The following is a 24489-nucleotide window of genomic DNA, read 5'->3' as shown; positions in this document are numbered from 1 at the left end:
TACCGCCAGGTCTGCAGCGGTAAGAACACCACAGTGAGGGCCTTAATGTTATACTGAAACATTATTGATTGCACCTGTGGGCAATAATGGCTCATAATTACCTGTCCCTACATTTATGGGCTTGGAGCCACAGGGAAGTGCACAGAAATGGGAAAGGGGGTAGATATTTCACAGCTGGTATTGCACTCAGGTGCAGGGAATAAGCCTACTAGCATTTTTCTCCGCACCCTCGACACGTCACCGAAAAAAAGCTACGATGGCGACATGGTCACTGCATTTTGACAGATGGGAGCAGTGGCTCCATTGCACAATGCTAAAGAAGAGGCATCTCTTTTCTGAGTAACACAGCTCCCCCTTGGCTTAACTCCTTACTTCACTCAGAGCAGTAAGATAAAACCAGAGCTGTAGAGCAGGAAGACAAAAAGAGCTTGTTTTCCTTTCTATGGCACTGGGGCACAAGAACACATTATCTCCCTGTGCTAAGTAAAAAGTGAAGCCAAGGTGGAGTCACTGCAAAATGTACTAGCAGTGTTTAGAGATGAAGCGAGAACTGCATTATACAGAAAGGAGGTAACTATTTAGCATTTGGCAATGGATGCACTACCTTCCGTCCACTAAATGAAAAAGGGTTGGAGGTTGCAACTCAGGCCAATGTTCTAGCTGACGTAATCCCACCGGAGTTGAAGAGCACTGTCAGACACAGAATGCTTCCAGAGCAGTCCTGAAATATTATTTAAAGCCAGAAAACCAAGCATTATGATTGTTTATCTACCTTTCAACATCCCACTTTGCTTGCTACTAATAATAAGGCTCCTTGCCTCCTGTCTATCTGATGAGTCAGATAGCACTAAAATTAATTGAAGCAGGTTAAATTGAAGGACAAAGGCGGTCATTACAACATTGGTGGTAAAAGCCGCTTACCGCCGTGCAGAAGATCGCCAACACACCGCCAACACACCGCCAACACACCGCCGCGGAATTCCGCCACAGCTATTATGACCCACAGCACGGAATCTGCCAAAATTCCGACACCCACACAAGTCCGCCACACCAAAGGTCAGTGATAAACTGGCAAAAACAAATCCTCCACCGTCACGCCAACAGAAATACGTCCTGTAGGAAGTTGGCTCTGTATGTGCTATTTCAAAGTAAGGAATAGCATGCACAGAGTCCAAGGGTTCCCCTTAGAGGTAAAATAGTGGTAAAAAGAGATAATACTAATGCTCTATTTTGTGGTAGTGTGGTCGAGCAGTAGGCTTATCCAAGGAGTAGTGTTAAGCATTTGTTGTACATACACATAGACAATAAATGAGGTACACACACTCAGAGACAAATCCAGCCAATAGGTTTTGTTATAGAAAAATATCTTTTCTTAGTTTATTTTAAGAACCACAGGTTAAAATTTTACATGTAATATCTCATTTGAAAGGTATTGCAGGTAAGTACTCTAGGAACTTTGAATCATTACTTTAGCATGTATACTTTTTACATAAAACACAATAAGCTGTTTTAAAAGTGGACACAGTGCAATTTTCACAGTTCCTGGGGGAGATAAAGTTTTGTTAGATTTCACAGGTAAGTAAGTCACTTACAGGTTTCAGTTTTTGGTCCAAGGTAGCCCACCGTTGGGGGTTCAGAGCAACCCCAAAGTTATCACACCAGCAGCTCAGGGCCGGTCAGGTGCAAAGGTCAAAGAGGTGCCCAAAACACATAGGCTTCAATGGAGAGAAGGGGGTGCCCCGGTTCCAGTCTGCCAGCAGGTAAGTACCCGCGTCTTCGGAGGGCAGACCAGGGGGGTTTTGTAGGGCACCGGGGGGACACAAGTCCACACAGAAAGTACACCCTCAGCAGTGCGGGGGCGGCCGGGTGCAGTGTGTAAACTGGCGTCAGGTTTCCAATGGGAGTCAATGGGAGACCAAGGGGTCTCTTCAGCGATGCAGGCAGGCAAGGGGGGGGCTCCTCGGGGTAGCCACCACCTGGGCAAGGGAGAGGGCCTCCTGGGGGTCACTCCTGCACAGAAGTTCCGATCCTTCAGGTGCTGGGGGCTGCGGGTGCAGGGTCTTTTCCAGCCGTCGGGAAATGGAGTTCAGACAGTCGCGGTCAGGGGGAGCCTGGGGATTCCCTCTGCAGGCATCGCTGTGGGGGCTCAGGGGGGACAACTTTGGTTACTCACAGTCGTAGAGTCGCCGGAGGGTCCTCCCTGAGTTGGTTGTTCTCCACCAGTCGAGTCGGGGTCGCCGGGTGCAGTGTTGCAAGTCTCACGCTTCTTGCGGGGAGTTGCAGGGGTCTTTAAATCTGCTCCTTGTAACAAAGTTGCAGTTCTTTTGGAGCAGTGCCGCTGTCCTCTGGAGTTTCTTGTCTTTTTCGAAGCAGGGCAGTCCTCAGAGGATTCAGAGGTCGCTGGTCCCTTGGAAAGCGTCGCTGGAGCAGGTTTCTTTGGAAGGCAGGAGACAGGCCGGTAAGTCTGGGGCCAAGGCAGTTGGTGTCTTCTGTTCTTCCTCTGCAGGGGTTTTTCAGCTCAGCAGTCCTTCTTCTTGTTAGTTGCAGGAATCTAAATCTTTAGGTTCAGGGAAGCCCTTAAATACTAAATTTAAGGGCGTGTTTAGGTCTGGGGGGTTAGTAGCCAATGGCTACTAGCCCTGAGGGTGGGTACACCCTCTTTGTGCCTCCTCCCAAGGGGAGGGGGTCACATCCCTAATCCTATTGGGGGAATCCTCCATCTGCAAGATGGAGGATTTCTAAAAGTTAGAGTCACCTCAACTCAGGACACCTTAGGGGCTGTCCTGACTGGCCAGTGACTCCTCCTTGTTATTCTCATTATTTTCTCCGGCCTTGCCGCCAAAAGTGGGGGCCGGGGCCGGAGGGGGCGGGCAACTCCACTAGCTGGAGTGTCCTGCGGTGCTGTGACAAAGGGGTGAGCATTTGAGGCTCACCGCCAGGTGTTACAGCTCCTGCCTGGGGGAGGTGTTAGCATCTCCACCCAGTGCAGGCTTTGTTACCGGCCTCAGAGTGACAAAGGCACTCTCCCCATGGGGCCAGCAACATGTCTCTAGTGTGGCAGGCTGCTGGAACCAGTCAGCCTACACAGATAGTCGGTTAAGTTTCAGGGGGCACCTCTAAGGTGCCCTCTGTGGTGTATTGTACAATAAAATGTACACTGGCATCAGTGTGCATTTATTGTGCTGAGAAGTTTGATACCAAACTTCCCAGTTTTCAGTGTAGCCATTATGGTGCTGTGGAGTTCGTGTTTGACAGACTCCCAGACCATATACTCTTATGGCTACCCTGCACTTACAATGTCTAAGGTTTTGCTTAGACACTGTAGGGGCACAGTGCTCATGCACTGGTGCCCTCACCTATGGTACAGTGCACCCTGCCTTAGGGCTGTAAGGCCTGCTAGAGGGGTGTCTTACCTATACTGCATAGGCAGTGAGAGGCTGGCATGGCACCCTGAGGGGAGTGCCATGTCGACTTACTCAGTTTGTTCTCACTAGCACACACAAGCTGGTAAGCAGTGTGTCTGTGCTGAGTGTGGGGTCTCTAGGGTGGCATAATACATGCTGCAGCCCTTAGAGACCTTCCCTGGCATCAGGGCCCTTGGTACCAGAGGTACCAGTTACAAGGGACTTATCTGGAGGCCAGGGTGTGCCAATTGTGGAATCAAAAGTACAGGTTAGGGAAAGAACACTGGTGCTGGGGCCTGGTTAGCAGGCCTCAGCACACTTTCAATTCAAAACATAGCATCAGCAAAGGCAAAAAGTCAGGGGGTAACCATGCCAAGGAGGCATTTCCTTACACGCCCACACTATCACGACCCACGAATCCACGCGCCAGTCTTTCAACAGCAGTATTCCATTGGCGGTACACACCGCTGCGCTCAAAATACACACACATATACAAAACACTACCACATTGGACAATTCGAAATACACACACCTGATACACATACACACAGCACTCCCACACACCCAATACAATATAAAACACACACCCACATCACCCACAACCCCCTACGACAACAATTACTGAGAGAAGGCCAGAGTGAGACACCACCATCAACAATACTAGCATCCACAGGCACACAACACCATCACCCACATAAGTTCTACGCACATCACACTACACACCACTACATATCAGCACACTTATCACCCCACACACCACCCCACACATCACCTACACCACCCCATGGCACGGCAAAAACACCCCAGGTTCTTGGAGGAGGAGCTCAGGGTCATGGTGGAGGAAATCGTCCGGGTAGAGCCACAGCTATTCGGAGCACAGGTGCAGCACACCTCCATAGCTAGGAAGATGGAGCTATGGCGAAGAATCGTGGACAGGGTGTAGGAGGCTGGACTGGCTTGTAGTGAGTACCAAGGGGTACTTGCACCTTGCACCAGGCCCAGTTATCCCTTATTAGTGTATAGGGTGTCTAGCAGCTTAGGCTGATAGATAATGGTAGCTTAGCAGAGCAGCTTAGGCTGAACTAGGAGACGTGTGAAGCTACTACAGTACCACCTAGTGTCATATGCACAATATCATAAGAAAACACAATACCCAGTTATACTAAAAATAAAGGTATTTTATTTTTATGACAATATGCCAAAGTATCTTAGGGTGTACCCTCAGTGAGAGGATAGGAAATATACACAAGATATATATACACAATAGCAAAAATATGCAGTATAGTCTTAGAAAACAGTGCAAACAATGTATAGTTACAATAGGATGCAATGGGGAAACATAGGGATAGGGGCAACACAAACCATATACTCCAAAAGTGGAATGCGAACCACAAATGGACCCCAAACCTATGTGACCTTGTAGAGGGTCGCTGGGACTATTAGAAAATAGTGAGAGTTAGAAAAATAACCCTCCCCACGACCCTGAAAAGTGAGTGCAAAGTGCACTAAAGTTCCCCTAAGGACAAAAGAGTCGTGTTAGAGGAATAATGCAGGAAAGACACAAACCAGCAATGCAACAACTGTGGATTTCCAATCTAGGGTACCTGTGGAACAAGGGGACCAAGTCCAAAAGTCACAAGCAAGTCGGAGATGGGCAGATGCCCAGGAAATGCCAGCTGCGGGTGCAAAGAAGCTTCGACTGGACAGAAGAAGCTGAGGTTTCTGCAAGAACGAAAAGGGCTAGAGACTTCTCCTTTGGTGGACGGATTCCTCTCGCCTTGGAGAGTTGTGCAGAAGTGTTTTCCCACCGGAAGGACGCCAACAAGCCTTGCTACACGCAAATCGTGCGTTTGGCGTTTTTGGACGCTGCTGGGGCCCAGGAGGGACCAGGAGGTCGCAAATTGGACCTGCAGAGAGAGGGGACGTCGAGCAAGACAAAGAGCCCTCACTGAAGCAGGTAGCACTCGGAGAAGTGCCAGAAACAGGCACTACGAGGATGCGTGAAACGGTGCTCGCCGAAGTTGCACAAAGGAGTCCCACGTCGCCGGAGACCAACTTAGAAAATCGTGCAATGCAGGTTAGAGTGCCGTGGACCCAGGCTTGGCTGTGTACGAAGGATTTCCGCCGGAAGTGCACAGGGGCCGGAGTAGCTGCAAAGTCGCGGTTCCCAGCAATGCAGCCCAGCGAGGTGAGGCAAGGACTTACCTCCACCAAACTTGGGCTGAAGAGTCACTGGACTGTGGGGGTCACTTGGACAGAGTCGCTGGATTCAAGGGACCTCGCTCGTCGTGCTGAGAGGAGACCCAAGGGACCGGTAATGCAGCTTTTTGGTGCCTGCGGTTGCAGGGGGAAGATTCCGTCGACCCACGGGAGATTTCTTCGGAGCTTCTGGTGCAGAGAGGAGGCAGGCTACCCCCACAGCATGCACAAGCAGGAAAACAGTCGAGAAGGCGGCAGGATCAGCGTTACAGAGTTGCAGTAGTCGTCTTTGCTACTATGTTGCAGGTTTGCAGGCTTCCAGCGCGGTCAGCGGTCGATTACTTATCAGAAGGTGAAGAGAGAGATGCAGAGGAACTCGGCTGAGCTCATGCATTCGTTATCTGAAGTTTCCCCAGAGACAGAGACCCTAAATAGCCAGAAAAGAGGGTTTGGCTACCTAGGAGAGAGGAAAGGCTACTAACACCTGAAGGAGCCTATCAGCAGGAGTCTCTGACGTCACCTGGTGGCACTGGCCACTCAGAGCAGTCCAGTGCGCCAGCAGCACCTCTGTTTCCAAGATGGCAGAGGTCTGGAGCACACTGGAGGAGCTCTGGACACCTCCCAGGGGAGGTGCAGGTCAGGGGAGTGGTCACTCCCCTTTCCTTTGTCCAGTTTCGCGCCAGAGCAGGGGCTAAGGGGTCCCTGAACCGGTGTAGACTGGCTTATGCAGAATTGGGCACCTCTGTGCCCAACAAAGCATTTCCAGAGGCTGGGGGAGGCTACTCCTCCCCTGCCTTCACACCATTTTCCAAAGGGAGAGGGTGTCACACCCTTTCTCAGAGGAAGTTCTTTGTTCTGCCATCCTGGGCCAGGCCTGGCTGGACCCCAGGAGGGCAGCTGCCTGTCTGAGGGGTTGGCAGCAGCAGCAGCTGCAGTGAAACCCCAGGAAGGGCAGTTTGGCAGTACCAGGGTCTGTGCTACAGACCACTGGGATCATGGGATTGTGCCAACTATGCCAGGATGGTATAGAGGGGGCAATTCCATGATCATAGACATGTTACATGGCCATATTCGGAGTTACCATGGTGAAGCTACATATAGGTAGTGACCTATATGTAGTGCACGCGTGTAATGGTGTCCCCGCACTCACAAAGTTCAGGGAATTGGCTCTGAACAATGTGGGGGCACCTTGGCTAGTGCCAGGGTGCCCTCACACTAAGTAACTTTGCACCTAACCTTTTCCAGGTAAAGGTTAGACATATAGGTGACTTATAAGTTACTTAAGTGCAGTGTAAAATGGCTGTGAAATAACGTGGACGTTATTTCACTCAGGCTGCAGTGGCAGGCCTGTGTAAGAATTGTCAGAGCTCCCTATGGGTGGCAAAAGAAATGCTGCAGCCCATAGGGATCTCCTGGAACCCCAATACCCTGGGTACCTCAGTACCATATACTAGGGAATTATAAGGGTGTTCCAGTAAGCCAATGTAAATTGGTAAAAATGGTCACTAGCCTGTCAGTGACAATTTGGAAAGAAATGAGAGAGCATAACCACTGAGGTTCTGGTTAGCAGAGCCTCAGTGAGACAGTTAGGCACCACACAGGGAACATATACATGCACACCTATGAGCACTGGGGCCCTGCGTGACAGGGTCCCAGTGACACATACATATAGGCCACAAACCTATGAGCACTGGGGTCCTGACCAGCAGGATCCCAGTGACACATAGCAAACATACTGAAAACATAGTGTTTTCACTATGAGCACTGAGGCCTGGCTATCAGGATCTCAGTGAGACAGTGAAAACAGTGACAAACACCCTGACATACACTCACAAACAGGCCAAAAGTGGAGGTAACAAGGCTAGAAAGAGGCTACCTTCTCACACAACCCCCCCCCAAACGAAGGACAATAAGGCTAACCTTGGCCAGTTGAGACTTTATTGTCTAAGTGGTGATAAGTAGAGAGTAGCTCTGCAATAGACTGGTTACTCCCTTTATCATCCACTATATGGTTACTTCCCTGTGGGGATGTAAACCACCCTGTTTGAAGTTTTTTAGCTAAGCAACAATGTGAAGATGTATTTTCAGAGTTTCTATCAGTAAGTTTTAGTTTAGAGCAGTGGGAATTGTCCACTGAACCTATTTGTAGTGATGGAAATGCCAGACAGGGATGCTGTCTCAGAAAAGCCATAGCTGGGCAAAAACTTTGTCCATATGGCTGGAAGAGAGAACAGGGATGCTGTTTCTCTTGGGTTGGAGCAGGGCAGGGATGCTGTCCTATCAGCTCCACACTAGGGCAGGGATGCTGTCCTAAGTGTTGTGAGGCAGTGCAGAGTTTCTGCACTAAAGTTTCTCTGGGAGGGTTGGAGGGATGCTCCATGTTAACTAAAATGGTGCTCTTTTTCTCACCAATGTTAGTTATCCCACAGAGAGGTACTTCCACCTCAGGGAGTACAGTTTTGCCAACTGATGATTCCCTTGGAACAGGTGCCACCCCAGGAGAGGTTTCTCCCACCACAGGAATGGTATCCTGAATGGTAGGGTGGTTAGGGGATACTGTGATACCCTTTTTACCTGTTGATGGAGAGGGATCCTGAGTTTTCAGGCCTTCTCTCCTTTGCTTTTTCATTTCACTTGAAATGAGAGGGAACAATTCCTCAGGGATGCCCAGCATGGCTGCATGGGCATAAAACTCTACATCTGCCCAACCTGAGGCCTCTAGGTCATTACCTAAGAGACAGTCTACAGGTAAGCTAGGTGATACCACCACCTGCTTAGGGCCAGTAACTCCACCCCAACTAAACTGAATTATAGCTAAGGGAAGAAACTTAGTGGAGTTATGGACATCAATAATCTTATACTGTTGTCCAATGATGTGTTGTTCAGGAGGCACTAGGTTTTCAGTCACCAAAGTGAAACTGGCACCTGTGTCCCTGTAGGCCAAGGCCTCAACACCATTTATTGAAACTGTCTGCCTGTACTTATCCATTGTAAGGGGACAAGCAGCCAGTGTGGCAAGGCCAATGCCACTAGGTGTGACAGAAACTGTCTTGGGACTGATGACATCAGTTTCCACTATGGACCCATAAGTGAACCCAACTACACCCTTTGCTTGACTGTTGCCAGCAGTCCCACCACTAGTACCACTACTGCTAGGGGCACTAGAGCTGGATGTATTAGTGGTGGTAGGCTCAGGGGGTTTACCTGGACAGGACTTATCCCCTGGCCTATGGCCTCTATTTTTACACACAAAGCACCAAGGCTTTTTAATGTCTGCAGGTTGGGAAGAAGAGGACGAATTTGTTTTATCCTCACCCTCTGAAGAGTGTTTAAGATTTGAAGTGGGATCTTTGGTTTTACCCTTATCCCCATGCTTATCTTGAGATTTTTCACCATCTTTCTTCTTATTGCCATCTTTGTCACCCCCTGTATGAACTTTTCTGTTCACCCTTGTTCTGACCCATTTGTCTGCCTTCTTTCCCAATTCTTGGGGAGAGGTCAGATCAGAGTCTACCAGGTACTGGTGCAACAAATCAGACACACAATTATTAAGTATATGCTCTCTCAGGATTGTGTTATACAGGCTTTCATAATCAGTAACTTTACTGCCATGTAACCACCCCTCCAAGGCCTTCACTGAATGGTCAATGAAATCAACCCAGTCTTGTGAAGACTCCTTTTTGGTCTCTCTGAACTTTATCCTGTACTGTTCAGTGGTTAAGCCATAACCATCCAGGAGTGCATTCTTAAGAACTGTAAAATTATTGGCATCATTTTCTTTCACAGTAAGGAGCCTATCCCTACCTTTTCCACTAAATGATAGCCATAGGATAGCAGCCCACTGCTTTTGAGGGACATCCTGTACAGCACAGGCCCTCTCAAGTGCAGCAAACCACTTGTTAATGTCATCCCCCTCCTTATAAGGGGGAACTATCTTGTGCAGATTCCTGGAATCATGCTCTTTTGCAGGATGACTATGGGGAATACTGCTGCTGCCACCATGGGTATCTAAACCCAACTTCTGTCTTTCCCTCTCTATTTCTAAAGACTGTCTATCCAAATCCAGCTGTTGCTTCTTGAGCTTCAGTCTGGTTTGTTCCACTCTCAATCTATTGAGCTCCCTTTCTAACAATCTGTCATCAGGGTGGGTGGGAGGGACATTTCTAGATACAGAGGTATGATGGGAATGAACAGAAGGAGACCTGTCCCTTACAGAGGGCACCCTAACAGCTTGGCTACCAGTATAATGTGAGAGCACACCATCAGTATGGTGTGATTCAACCTCTGTACCAACTATGCTAGACTGTCTAGTAATGGGCAGGCTGAGAAGTTTCTTTCCTGAACCTTTTCCTGGGGGAGTCCCTGGATCAGATTGAGAACCATTAGCTACTTTTTCTACAGATTGGGCACTTATGGCCTTATCCTGTACTCTAAGCATATTAATTAACAGTTCTAAGGAAGGATTCTTCCCTACACTCAAACCTCTCTCTATGCAGAGACTTCTTGCTCCTTTCCAGCTAAGGTGATCATATGCAAGTTTGGACAGTTCAACATTTTTTCCTGTACCAGACATTTTTTAGAGAGAGTTAAAGTGATAGAAAAAGAGAAAAAAGTTTTCAGAACTTTTTGGAAAGACAGAAAAAAACTTTTTAAACTTTTAAGAACTTTTTGAAAGTTTAGAAGTACTTTTCAGCACTTAGAAAAGAGTGAAAAGAGGAAATGCAAAACTTTTTGGCTATGTGTATATACACTGACCTTGTTTTGTATATTTTTCTCTTATGAAAAGTACAATGACAAGAGTGGTAAGTAGTCTCAAGCACTTATCCCACCACTGCACAACCAATGTAGGAGGCTGGACTGGCTTGTAATGAGTACCAAGGGGTACTTGCACCTTGCACCAGGCCCAGTTATCCCTTATTAGTGTATAGGGTGTCTAGCAGCTTAGGCTGATAGATAATGGTAGCTCAGCAGAGCAGCTTAGGCTGAACTAGGAGACGTGTGAAGCTACTACAGTACCACCTAGTGTCATATGCACAATATCATAAGAAAACACAATACCCAGTTATACTAAAAATAAAGGTACTTTATTTTTATGACAATATGCCAAAGTATCTTAGGGTGTACCCTCAGTGAGAGGATAGGAAATATACACAAGATATATATACACAATAGCAAAAATATGCAGTATAGTCTTAGAAAACAGTGCAAACAATGTATAGTTACAATAGGATGCAATGGGGAAACATAGGGATAGGGGCAACACAAACCATATACTCCAAAAGTGGAATGCGAACCACAAATGGACCCCAAACCTATGTGACCTTGTAGAGGGTCGCTGGGACTATTAGAAAATAGTGAGAGTTAGAAAAATAACCCTCCCCACGACCCTGAAAAGTGAGTGCAAAGTGCACTAAAGTTCCCCTAAGGACAAAAGAGTCGTGTTAGAGGAATAATGCAGGAAAGACACAAACCAGCAATGCAACAACTGTGGATTTCCAATCTAGGGTACCTGTGGAACAAGGGGACCAAGTCCAAAAGTCACAAGCAAGTCGGAGATGGGCAGATGCCCAGGAAATGCCAGCTGCGGGTGCAAAGAAGCTTCGACTGGACAGAAGAAGCTGAGGTTTCTGCAGGAACGAAAAGGGCTAGAGACTTCCCCTTTGGTGGACGAATCCATCTCGCCTTGGAGAGTCGTGCAGAAGTGTTTTCCCGCCGGAAGGACGCCAACAAGCCTTGCTACACGCAAATCGTGCGTTTGGCGTTTTTTGACGCTGCTGGGGCCCAGGAGGGACCAGGAGGTCGCAAATTGGACCTGCACAGAGAGGGGACGTCGAGCAAGACAAAGAGCCCTCACTGAAGCAGGTAGCACTCGGAGAAGTGCCAGAAACAGGCACTAGAAGGATGTGTGAAACGGTGCTCGCCGAAGTTGCACAAAGGAGTCCCACGTCGCCGGAGACCAACTTAGAAAGTCGTGCAATGCAGGTTAGAGTGCCGTGGACCCAGGCTTGGCTGTGCACGAAGGATTTCCGCCGGAAGTGCACAGGGGCCGGAGTAGCTGCAAAGTTGCGGTTCCCAGCAATGCAGCCCAGCGAGGTGAGGCAAGGACTTACCTCCACCAAACTTGGGCTGAAGAGTCACTAGACTGTGCGGGTCACTTGGACAGAGTCGCTGGATTCAAGGGACCTCGCTCGTCGTGCTGAGAGGAGACCCAAGGGACCGGTAATGCAGCTTTTTGGTGCCTGCGGTTGCAGGGGGAAGATTCCGTCGACCCACGGGAGATTTCTTCGGAGCTTCTGGTGCAGAGAGGAGGCAGGCTACCCCCACAGCATGCACAAGCAGGAAAACAGTCGAGAAGGCGGCAGGATCAGCGTTACAGAGTTGCAGTAGTCGTCTTTGCTACTATGTTGCAGGTTTGCAGGCTTCCAGCGCGGTCAGTAGTCGATTCCTTATCAGAAGGTGAAGAGAGAGATGCAGAGGAACTCGGCTGAGCTCATGCATTCGTTATCTGAAGTTTCCCCAGAGACAGAGACCCTAAATAGCCAGAAAAGAGGGTTTGGCTACCTAGGAGAGAGGAAAGTCTACTAACACCTGAAGGAGCCTATCAGCAGGAGTCTCTGACGTCACCTGGTGGCACTGGCCACTCAGAGCAGTCCAGTGCGCCAGCAGCACCTCTGTTTCCAAGATGGCAGAGGTCTGGAGCACACTGGAGGAGCTCTGGACACCTCCCAGGGGAGGTGCAGGTCAGGGGAGTGGTCACTCCCCTTTCCTTTGTCCAGTTTCGCGCCAGAGCAGGGGCTAAGGGGTCCCTGAACCGGTGTAGACTGGCTTATGCAGAATTGGGCACCTCTGTGCCCATCAAAGCATTTCCAGAGGCTGGGGGAGGCTACTCCTCCCCTGCCTTCACACCATTTTCCAAAGGGAGAGGGTGTCACACCCTCTCTCAGAGGAAGTTCTTTGTTCTGCCATCCTGGGCCAGGCCTGGCTGGACCCCAGGAGGGCAGCTGCCTGTCTGAGGGGTTGGCAGCAGCAGCAGCTGCAGTGAAACCCCAGGAAGGGCAGTTTGGCAGTACCAGGGTCTGTGCTACAGACCACTGGGATCATGGGATTGTGCCAACTATGCCAGGATGGTATAGAGGGGGCAATTCTATGATCATAGACATGTTACATGGCCATATTCGGAGTTACCATGGTGAAGCTACATATAGGTAGTGACCTATATGTAGTGCACACGTGTAATGGTGTCCCCGCACTCACAAAGTTCAGGGAATTGGCTCTGAACAATGTGGGGGCACCTTGGCTAGTGCCAGGGTGCCCTCACACTAAGTAACTTTGCACCTAACCTTTACCAGGTAAAGGTTAGACATATAGGTGACTTATAAGTTACTTAAGTGCAGTGTAAAATGGCTGTGAAATAACGTGGACGTTATTTCACTCAGGCTGCAGTGGCAGGCCTGTGTAAGAATTGTCAGAGCTCCCTATGGGTGGCAAAAGAAATGCTGCAGCCCATAGGGATCTCCTGGAACCCCAATACCCTGGGTACCTCAGTACCATATACTAGGGAATTATAAGGGTGTTCCAGTAAGCCAATGTAAATTGGTAAAAATGGTCACTAGCCTGTCAGTGACAATTTGGAAAGAAATGAGAGAGCATAACCACTGAGGTTCTGGTTAGCAGAGCCTCAGTGAGACAGTTAGGCACCACACAGGGAACATATACATGCACACCTATGAGCACTGGGGCCCTGTGCGACAGGGTCCCAGTGACACATACATATAGGCCACAAACCTATGAGCACTGGGGTCCTGACCAGCAGGATCCCAGTGACACATAACAAACATACTGAAAACATAGTGTTTTCACTATGAGCACTGAGGCCTGGCTATCAGGATCTCAGTGAGACAGTGAAAACAGTGACAAACACCCTGACATACACTCACAAACAGGCCAAAAGTGGGGGTAACAAGGCTAGAAAGAGGCTACCTTCTCACACAGGGTCAACGCAGTGAGACAACACCCAAGAAATCGGGAGGACATCAGGAAGAGGTGGAACGACCTTTGGGGGAAGGTGCGTTCCGTGGTCTCCATACACCACCTGGCGGTTCAGCGGACTGGCGGCGGACCCCCACCTCCTTCCCCACAACTAACAACATGAGAGGAGCAGGTCTTGGCGATTCTGCACCCTGAGGGCCTCGCAGGAGTAGGTGGAGGAATGGACTCTGGTAAGTCAAATCTTAACTATTACATCCCCAACCCTACCTGCATGCCAGCACATACCCCCACCCTCACCCCCATCACTCTAACTCCTCACAAATGTCCCTACATCACAAACCACACATCCTAACACCAAGCCCTGCATGCAACAACAAAGCATGGACACCCATCACCAAAGCATGGCCACTACAGATACCTATACACCCCCCCAAACCACCATCACACAAGGTCCCACACAGGAATGCAAGCACTGGGGTACATGGTCACCCACCCATTGCACACCATGCCACACACAGATGTAATAAACATCCTTTTATACCCCTGCAGGACCCATACCCAATGTCACCAGACAGGAGGGTCCACACATGTCCACACCACCAACAGAAGAGGCCCACAGTGATGACAGCACCTCTGTCCAACTGGATCTAGATGACCAGCCCGGCCCATCGGGGACCTCTGGGCAGTCGGTTCCCCTCACTCAGTCACAGGCCACCACAAACCTTCCCCCCTCTGGAAACACCAGCACAGCACCCACCCAGCAGGCCCATACCTCCTTCCCCAGGACACGTCAATCAGCAGTGGGTCCACCACTACACTGAACCCAGGCTAACCCACCACCCCAACAACAACAGGGACCTGGGGGCAGTGGTAGTGGGCACACGGTCCAGGGACACAGGGGAACTGGGAGGGCTGCTGTGCGACAGGGGGCGGACAGGCCCAGGGAACCCACTCTCCACAAGGCCCTCTCCAACATCATGGGAGCATACCACCTCTCCCAGGAGACAATGGCAACGGTACTGGCCAAGTTTCAGGAGACCCAGCTCCTGCAGGAGGAACAGTATTCGGGCTTCAGAGAGGAACTCAGAGCCCTCAGTTCCATACTGGGCACCATCGTAGGGGTGCTGAAGGAAGTACTCAACACCAGGAAGGACACTGTGGCACTACAAGGGGCCCCTGGCACTAGCATGGACGATGAACTGCCCACCACCTCTGCCGGCGCTAGTGGACAGGAGGCACCGCCGCAAGACCACCACACCAGCACCCCACCCCCTGCAGAGGGAGAACCACCTCGCAAACGGTCCCTGAGATCCAGGACAAAGACAGAGAACGATGCCAAGACCCCCGCCAAGAAATGAGACCACCCTGATTTGTCATTCTACTGTCCCACTTTTTCACCCTGTCCATCCTTAAACTGCCCCAGCTCCACTTCCTATGCCCATTAGGGCAATGCACCTGTGTGACTAATAGACTGGACTCTGCCATGGACATTCCCCCACGATCAACCCTCACCATTTTGCTACCCCCTCCAATATTGAGCACTTAAATAAACACCCTTGAAGCACAAAACAATCTGGAGTCAGTCTGCGATTTCGGAATACTGTATTAGCAGTCACTGTGGCAAAAAGCTCTTTCATTTGTAATGTCAACATACCTATGTCACACAGCTGTAGTCCATGAGGAATCAAAGCAGATGTCACACTGTGGGACCCACATCTGTGAAATCGTAAGTGAAAGTGACAACTCAGTGACCATACACTGGGTAAAAAGGACAAACAGTAGAGAGGTAGTAGTGTTTAAGTACATGTAGTAGGCAGGTCTGTATTCTTACCTGTGTTTCACTGGAAATATTGCTGGATCACTGAGTTCCTGTTGTCCATGTCTTCTTCTTCTGCTTCCTCGTCTTCACTGTCCACAGGCTCCTCAGCTGCAACAACACCGCCATCTGGGCCATCCTCCTGCAGAAAAGGCACCTGTCGTCGCAAAGCCAAGTTGTGAAGCATACAGCAGGCCACGATGATCTGGCACACCTTTTTTGGTGAGTAGAATAGGGATCCACCTGTCATATGGAGGCACCTGAACCTGCCCTTCAGGAGGCCGAAGGTCCACTAGATCACCCTCCTAGTTCGCCCATGAGCCTCATTGTAGCATTCCTCTGACCTTGTCCTGAGATTCCTCACTGGGGTCAGTAGCCATGACAGGTTGGGGTAACCAGAGACACCTGCAAATGGCGAGGGACAACTGTTAGACATACACTAACCTTTAGGGAAATCCCCAGACCCAGGCAACCATTCCCACTGTCTTGCTTCCAGGTGCTCACCTAATAGCCACACACGGTGCCTCTGGAGTTGACCCATCACATAAGGGATGCTGCTATTCCGCAGGATGTAGGCGCCATGCTCTGAGCCAGGGAACTTGGCATTCACATGGGAGATGTACTGGTCTGCAAAACATACCATCTGTACATTCATAGAATGATAACTCTTCCAGTTTCTGTACACCTGTTCACTCCTGTGGGGGGGGACCAAAGCCACATATGTCCCATCAATGGCACCTATGATGTTGGGGATATGTCCCAGGGCATAGAAATCACCTTTCACTGTAGGCAAATCCTCCACCTGAGGGAAAACGATGTAGCTCCGCATGTGTTTCAGCAGGGCAGCAACACTCTGGACAACACATTGGAAAACATAGGCTGGGACTTCCCTGATGCAATGGCCACTGTTGTTTGAAATTACCCACTTGCTAGGAAATGGAGCACTGACAGCACCTGCACTTCAGGGGGGGATTCCTGTGGGATGGCGGATAGCTGACATCAGGTCTGGCTCCAACTGGATACACAGTTCCTGGATTGTGGCACGGTCAACCCTGTATGTGATGATCACATGTCTTTCCTCCATTGTCGACAGGCCCACCAACGGTCGGTACACTGGAGGATGCCGCCATCTCCTCACATGTCCCAGCGGACGGTGCCTATGAAGGACAACAGCGAGCACAGAGTCAAACAACTCAGAGGTACGTACCCACAGCTTACACAGAACACCAATCATAATCTAAAAAGTGGCCTGTATGTGTGTTGAGTCTAGGCCTAGGTATGTGTGGCGCAGTTGAAAATGAAGCCATGTGGTCCCTGAAATGGCAGCTGCCTGACCTCTAATGTGGGACAATGGGATGAGAGGTAACTGCGCTGGCGTTGAACACCGTCGCGGTCGAAGACCGCAGCGCAATGCTGCATTGCTTAACATTGGACCCTTTGGGTCCCAGGAGCCAATGATGATGTATAACGGCGGTGACGGTACGCATCGCCACGGATGTGACCGCCATTTTCTATCTGTTCAATCACTCAATACCTGATCTTCGACAGGAGAGGACCTACACTGCAAGTGCTGCTGTGACCTCGGTCTGGAAGAGACAATGGCTCGAGTGTCTGGGGAAAGGGCCCCAGACTTCACATCAGAGGAGTTGGAGAAAATTGTGGATGGGGTCCTCCCCCAGTACACGCTACTCTACGGTCCTCCAGACAAACAGGTAAGTACACTGGGAGCATTCTGTATGGACTATGCCTGTGTGGAGAGGTGTGGATGGAAGAAAGAAGGGGGGAGAGTGCAGTGTGCAAGAACCGATGGGGAGTGCCACATGGCAAGGGTAGGGATGGGGGCCAATGACTGTGACGGTGCAGTTGGTAATAAGTTTCTCTTCCCCCTGTACAAATCATGTAGGTCAGAGCCCACCAGAAAAATATATTTGGCGTGCCATCGCCAAGGACGTCCGACCCTGGGGGTCTACCACAGACGGAGCACCCCCTGCCGGAAAAATGGGAGGACATTCGCCGCTGGAGCAAGAAGACGGCGGAGGCTCAGCTGGGGTTGGCCTCCCAATGTGGGAGGGGTGCCTGTCGCACCATGACCCCCCTGATGTTTAGGATCCTGGCGGTGGCGTACTCAGAGTTGGATGGGCGCTTGAGGGCATCACAGCAGCCACAAGGGGGTGAGTACACTCTCATTCAGCTGATTTAGCGCACAGTGGAGGTGTCTGGGTGAGGGAGGTGGGCTGTGGGTTTCCCTAGGCCAGGGCGAGTTCTGTAGGCAAGGTCCCTCGGTAAGCAGGCCATGTGGCACCCCACCGCACCTCTGTAGAGTGCCACATACACCTAGTCATGCCCCTGTGTCATCCATGTGTGCAGATATCGTCCATAGCCTAGTAGGCCTTTTCCCTGGAATTGAACAGTGGATCCCAAGAGTGCTGCGTAGTGCAGGGGGCTTTTGTGTCTGTCGTGTCTGCCAATGGTAGCGGTAATGCATGCACTCAACATGTCTTTCTTCTGTCGTCCCGCCCCTTTTTTGTGGTCTCCCTGTTATTTTGTGCATTAGCATCATCAGACGGAAGAGCAGTGGCACCGGAGCACGAGGGGGCTGCATCCCACATGGCCATTGAGGGCCACACAACGGATTCGGACTTCACCAGTGGGACGGAGGGTGAGGGGAGCTCCACGGCGGGGACAGGAGCTGAGACCAGCGACACGGACTGGTCGTCTGATGGGAGCTCAATCTGTGCCTCCCCATCTACAGGTACAGCCACCACCCCAGCACTGCCCTCCCAGCAGCACCTCAGCCTTTGCCCCGTGCCCGCTCACACGGGAGGGTGGGCATCACCTTGGCCCCAGGCACCTCAGGCCCTGCCCCTGTCACCCCTGCTGCCCTCAGTGAGGAGGCCATTGACCTCCTCAGGTCCCTCACTGTTGGGCAGTCTACCATTCTGAATGCCATCCAGGGTGTAGAAAGGCAGTTGCAACTAACAAATGCATTCCTGGAGGGCATTCATTCTGGTCAGGCGGCCCTTCAGTGAGCTTTTCAGACTCTGGCCTCAGCACTGATGGCAGCCATTGTCTCTGTGTCTAGCCTCCCCCCACCAACTTCCTCCACCCAGACCCAATCCCCTGTACCCCAGCCTCTCCCAAGCACACCTCTAGACCAGCATGCACACATGTCAACACACAAGGGAAGCTCAGGCAAACATAAGCACCACACATCCCACAGACACTCACGCAAACATCTCACACATGCAGACACACCAACATCCACTGCCTCCACTTTGTCCCCCTCCTCCTCGTTTCCCTCCTCCCTCCCAGTCTCATCTACACTCACACCTGCATGCACTATCTCTACGGACACTACTACCATCACCAGCAAACCCACTACCACACCCCGCTCACGTGCAGTCACCATCCCCACTATAATTCACACGTCCCCTGTGTCCTCTCCCAGTGTGTCTGTGACGCCCCCTCCCAAGTTACACAAACACAGGCACACACCCACCCAACAGCCAACCACCTCACGACAGCCTCCAGCACATGCACCTTCACCCAAAGTCAGCAAACGCACACCTCCTACAACCACAACCTCTTTCTCCACTCCCAAACCCCCTCCAGCTACCCGTCCCAGTGTCTCCAAAAAACATTTCCTGTCCAACCTTGACCTCTTTCCCACACCTCCCCCACCCCGTCCCTCTCCTAGGTCCCGAACTAGCACCTCAGCCACAACATCTCCGGGACCAGTGGTGCCTGTAGTCACCGGAATCTGGAGTGCACCGGCCACCAGTGCAGCCAGTGTGGCACGGAGCCACAGCACAGACAGTCCCCCACCTGTGAAGCATCAGAAGTTGGCCAGTGGCCGGAGGGAGAGGGGGAAGACTCCAGCCAACAAAGCCGCTCCCAGGGGTCCCGGTGGGAGTGTGGAGTCAGCTGCGACACCTTCCAATGTGGGGAAGGGCCACAAGAAACCAGGAAAGTCTGGGAAGAGCAGCACGGGGAGGAGACCGCCATCATCCCCGCTGCCCAGGAGGGCACAGCCGTCATCCCCGCTGCCTAGGAGGCCACAGCCGTCTTCCCCGCTGACCAGGAGGCCACAGCCGTCATCCCCGCTGACCAGGAGGCCACAGCCGTCATCCCCGCTGACACAGAGAGGACCACCAGCACAAGCCCCGCTGGGCTAGAGAGGACCGCCAGCACAAGCCCCGCTGACACAGAGAAGACCGCCAGCACAAGCCCCGCTGACACAGAGAGGACCGCCAGCACAAGCCCAGCTGGGCTAGAGAGGACCGCCAGCACAAGCCCCGCTGGGACAGAGAGGACCACCAGCACAAGCCCCGCTGACACAGAGAGGACCGCCAGCACAAGCCCCGCTGGGCTAGGGAGGACCGCCAGCACAAGCCGCGCTGGGCTAGAGAGGACCGCCAGCAGAAGCCCCGTTGGGCCATGAAGGACCACCAGCAGCTGAGTCACTGCAAAGGAGCCTGCTGCTCCAAGCACCACTGAACAGGGCACCGCCGTCTCAAGCACCGCTGAACAGGGCACCGCCGTCTCAAGCACCGCTGGCCCATGAGAGCCAAGAGCACTGACGCTACTGAGTCCATCATGGGCAGAATGAAGCACTCTGGGCACCATGCCCCCTCCAGAACCAGTGGAGAGGTCCATCCACTACCTCTGTCCTTAGCAGGATGAAGCACTCTGGGCACCATGCCCCCTCCAGAACCAGTGGAGAGGTCCATCCACTACCTCTGTCCTTAGCAGGATGAAGCACTCTGGGCACCATGCCCCCTACAGAACCAGTGGAGAGATCCATCCACTACCTCTGTCCTTAGCAGGATGAAGCACTCTGGGCACCATGCCCCCTCCAGAACCAGTGGAGAGATCCATCCACTAACTCTGTCCTTAGCAGGATGAAGCACTCTGGGCACAATGCCCCCTCCAGAACCAGTGGAGAAATCCATCCACTACCTCTGTCCTTATCAGGATGAAAAACTCTGGGCACAATGCCCCCTCCAGAACCATTGGAGACTGTTATCCACTGGAGAGACTGTGGCTTTGCACTCCCCAGGATTGAACAGTGGGCAAACCACCCACTGGAAAAACTTCTGAGACTGTGGCTTTGCACGCCCCAGGATGAAACAGTGGGCAAACCACCCACTGTAGGGACTTGAGAGACTGTGGCTTTGCACTCCCCAGGATTGAACAGTGGGCAAACCACCCACTGTAGAGACTTGAGAGACTGTGGCTTTGCACTCCCCAGGATTGAGCAGTGGGCAAACCACCCACTGTAGAGACTTGAGAGACTGTGGCTTTGCACGCCCCAGAATGTACCAGTGGGCATGTGGGCCTCCCGTGGATTTGGCGTTGTGCACTCAACCGGCTGAGGTGCTCCCCCTTTTTTCCTCCCCCTGAGGTGCCTGTTTTCTTGCTCTCTGATGCCCCTGCAGTGTTCTCTCCATCATGGTCGGGGATCTTGTGTGGGCCTCGCCCATACCATGTGGGCCCAGTGTTCCACTGACTTCATTGGAGCAATACCTGGACTACTATGCTTGGTGTATATTTTGTTAATGGTGTGTATAAATACATATTTTTGCGTACTTGCTTTTAATATATTAGAATGGTTACACTCATTTTCTTTTGTCTTTGCATTCTTCCGGGGGTAGGGGGGGTTGGGGGTGTAACTATAATGTATCATGATGTATTATTAGTGTGTGTGTTGTAGTGGGTGAGGGTGGGGGTGGGGGTGGGTGTGCTGCATGTGTGTGTCCCTGTTTTTCATCCCTCCCCCTCCTCTGTGTCATAGGTGCAGTACTCACCGTGGTCTTCGCCTCCGGCATTCGTGCTCCCGGTAGAGGAGCAGGAAGACTATCGCAGGGAGAATTTGGAGTTCTGGCTCCATGGTGTCCTAGTTCCTCGTGGGGTGTGTAGAGGTGAGCGTTTTTCCTTCGGAATCCTGTTTCCGTCGTGTTTTTATCCGCGGTGAATCCGGCCCGGAAAAGGTGGCGGATTGGCCTGTTGTGATACTGTGGGCGGTACTTTGTCCTCCGCCTGTCTGTTGGCGGTGACTGCCGCGCTGTTTGTTTGTACCGCTGTGGCGGTCGGAGTGTTAAAGTGGCTGTCTTTGTTGGCGGTTTCCGTCACGGTCGTAATTGCAAAAATTTTACAGCCGGCCTGTTGGCGGTCTTACCGCCGCTTTAACACCGACCGCCAGGGTTGTAATGACCACCAAAGTGTCTTACTTCCCTCCCTCTGGAAAAACTTCACATCAGGTAGCCTGGCATTCCCCGGCCTCTTAATAAGAGGTGGAATGGATGGCTTAGATCTGGGAAAAATAAATGTTTATCTTTTTTAGAAGTAAGGCATTTTGCCAATGGGGGGGCGAGTAGCTAATTGTTTGCAGGGGGGCAACAATCAAGTGGAGGCATGTCAGGAAGGATATGTGATGTCAAGGTATTGATTAGCAGGTCAGGGCTTATTCATCGGAATGTCTCACTGTAGTCATTATATTATTTTATAGGACCGATGCAAAAAACTAATTTTGGCAGTAAGCCTACATTTACAGAAAAGTGTTCCATTTATTTACATCTGGTAGATATTCACAGAAGGATTCTGATCATACATAAATGGGTTTACCCAAAAACATTGTACGCCACAACTGCATATGCTTATACAATAGTATCTTCATGCATGAGGTGGGGGATGTCCGGAGAAAAGCATGGTTTGCCTTAGAATGTTTCTGAACTGCCTCAAACTTGAGAGTCTGTTGAAAGTTACAAACTCTTTTCTGACCAACAAAACAAATGGGAGAAATGGACTAACCCCCTTTCTATGGTGGCAACAGGAATAGAACACCCCCAGCCATTTTTGCCTGTGAAACAAGCTCTTACCTGACACCCACAGTAAATCTACAGTGAATTCAGGCCAAGGCCGTAGGCAGTGAAAGTTGCCTTTTCAGTCCTTGTTTGTGCACCTGGGAGTAGAGGACTTACCTGGGTCTTCCCGGGGGCAGGTTCTCCTCTTCAGCGGCTGTCTCCCTCCTCTGCTCCGGTGTGCGCTGCAGCCCAGTTATGTGCTGCACAGTGTAAGCACAGACTGTCTGCGCTTGCGCTGAACAGCCCAACTGGGCTGCAGTGCACACCAGGTTAGCATTGCTTCATTGGTGTGGCTAATAGAGTTTTTTGGACAACCTTCCGCCAGCAGAGTATAGCACCTCACACACCCCTAATCTCTATCTCAAGGTCAGATAATAATAAACATAAACAGTGTAGTCTGAATTGAGGTGTTTTCACCTTATTTGTTTATAAGAATGCATTTAAGACTAGCATATTAATGCATGTGGATGATACCAGACATTCCTAAGATTATGTCAAAAAATCCAGCCTCAGACAATATATAGTATAAAGGGCCCAATAATCAACCACTTGTTTGACAATGTCCTTTGCCCCACAGTATTGCACAAGATACTACCAGAAGAACCTCAGAATGCCTGATGCTACTGCATCCTGTTATTTGCTGAAAGCTGATACTGAGGAGAGAATCTACTGGTGATGTGCCTTTTCCTTGCAAGAGAACATTTGCTCCCAACTTCTGATAACCATAGTGCTTTGCTGTAAACAGGTATTCAGTGCATTGATGCTCCCTGCAAAAATCTAGATGCAATGTACACTACTGTGTGCTCTTCCTGCATAGCACCTAGAAATAGATTTTAGAACGTTAGATTGCTAAATGACATTTTAACTATGGTAGAAATGTTCATTTTGTTCTAGTTTGAATGGTGCATGTGGTTATTTTAGATGTGATAAGCAATAGGATGAGACAGTTGAAATAAATAATTTTTGGTTAAAGTGTCTTTTTCTTAGTGCAGTTTTTTGTTTGATATTAAAAAGAACAAAATTGGGCATCTAGATTACCACTGTGTCCCTGGATCCCTGTTAGTGACCTAACAACGTAGACATAGTTTCAACTATGCATTATGTAGGGTTGTGTGAGGCTACAACATCCTACCTCTTCACATTCAATTGCTGGTGTATTGCACTAAGCTCACTTGAGACAGCCATGGGTGTGAAAGCAACCATGTAGAGCTAAGCCAGGGTCCTATTTTATGCAACAAAGCTACTGCAAGTGCTTGTAGATCCACACTTGAACTTCTGTGAAGCTGGTGATCTAAACTGTTCCTTTTGAATAATTATGCCATTATTTGTGTTATTCCATCAGCCTTATGTCTGGCATTTACATATAACACAGGTGTGCAATTGAAAGGAGGGAGACATGAAGCCAAAGCATTTTTCTGTATCCACTTTCTTGTTGCTGTAAAAGCTCACTTTTGTTCTACAAGACTCCTGTCTCTGGGTTTATTGCAGGTACAGTGACTAACCCAAACTTTGTTAGATGTGGGAGGACATTAGGATTACCATAGTACATATCGCACACACACAGCATTCAGAGCCTAAATGTAGTGTGGTTGAAGACGTTTGCCATGCTGAAAATGCCCGAAGTAGGAAGTGTTGCCCCAGGGAACTTTTACTCCATTTGGTTAGCCTGCACCCAGGAGCCATTCTCACCCACTAGCACCTCCAGGCACCCACATCAGAACACTGATGGACCTGAAGAAGAACAGAAGAGGGCAGAAACACTGTCTGTTACCTTTAAGAAGATCTGAAGGTCTGGACCTTGACCTGCTTCCTCTTGTATCCAGCATAAAGACATTGAGTCAAAGCTACAAGAACCCCTTTCCTGCAACTACCCAGCTGCCAGTGGCATTTGGACCTTAACTAGACCTTATTATTAGCCTCTGCCTGACAAACTGTGAATCTCTTTGTGCCTCTCTAAAGGTCCTGGGGGTTATAGAAATGTACTCCTGTGGAGGATTAGGACTTAAAATACTAAAGTCAGAAGGTAAAACCTTTTACCAGGACGATCCTGGTTGGCATGTCCAAACCACGCTCCTTTGCAATCAGTGTCAAATTGCGCCTAGGTCCTGGTCTACTGCAACCATTGACTCTGATTGGCACTTTGCGCTTCTTGAAGCTTTTCATAGTTAAAATTTTTAAAAAACATACTCTGGTTTCCCCTTATGAGAATTTTGGCACT

This window comes from Pleurodeles waltl, chromosome 4_2 (genome assembly GCF_031143425.1).
Source record: "Pleurodeles waltl isolate 20211129_DDA chromosome 4_2, aPleWal1.hap1.20221129, whole genome shotgun sequence".
Taxonomy (NCBI): Eukaryota; Metazoa; Chordata; class Amphibia; order Caudata; family Salamandridae; genus Pleurodeles; species Pleurodeles waltl.
This window is presented reverse-complemented; position numbering follows the sequence as displayed.